Below are 816 nucleotides of genomic sequence, written 5' to 3' on the forward strand. Positions count from 1 at the left end.
CGTGATAGCAAACTGCTGACAAAAACCGGACAAGCTATCATTAGTAGTATGACGGCATATTGATAGCAGAAACTGAGCAAATCGTGCCGAGCAATGTGTGATAACAAATTTGCAGCAAATAGCGAATAAGATGTGCCGAGCAACGCGTGACGGCAAATTTGCGGCAAAAATCGAACAAGACGTGCCGAGCAACTTATGACGGCAAACTGACGGCAAAAGCCGAGCAAGTTGTGCCAAATCTCATGCAACATATGAGGGCCGTACGAAACACGTTTGTTAGTGAAGTTAAAGTGGAGTAACATATAGGACGACAGACTTGAAGAACCAAAGATCTCGAGTTCAAATCCAATGTGAGCAAGGAATTTTTCCAAGACAATATACACTGAGATACTTACGTTCTACATGATTAGGAAGTGTTCAATAATAAAAGCCACTGATGTCATCTCTAAAAGACACAAATAGCATTTCATAGAACTAAAAATTTTAACTAGGACAGTCTATCTACTGATGATATATGCCTAATGTAGAAAATAAACTACATCACTAGTTATATTTTTTTTTTGTAACTATTAAGTAACTTATATTATATCCTCATTAGGAAAAGTGATATTGCCTAGCAACTAGTTTGGTTTTTTACCATAATTATGTTGTTTCTTTTATCTTATTATTAGTTAATATATTGTATATATTCGCAAAAACGTTACATTATTGGTTCATCACTGTCTAGTTACACTAACTAATAACTATGTGTATGTGTCTATTGGATACAACTTTATTATATAATGACTAGATTCTCATAAGGTGCAAATTCTACTC

At 34.7% G+C, this 816-nt stretch overlaps 1 protein-coding gene across 2 annotated transcripts in view; it reads left to right on the top strand.

The window, feature by feature from the left end:
• LOC116844935 (sperm-associated antigen 6-like) overlaps window positions 1-816 on the top strand; it is a 73,197-nt gene that overhangs the window by 65,325 nt on the left and 7,056 nt on the right. The gene's annotated exons all lie outside the window — the stretch shown is intronic.

The sequence above is a fragment of the Odontomachus brunneus genome, unplaced genomic scaffold, assembly GCF_010583005.1.
Source record: "Odontomachus brunneus isolate Ranch 3 - 2012 unplaced genomic scaffold, Obru_v1 Obru_scaffold_048, whole genome shotgun sequence".
NCBI classification, from domain to species: Eukaryota; Metazoa; Arthropoda; class Insecta; order Hymenoptera; family Formicidae; genus Odontomachus; species Odontomachus brunneus.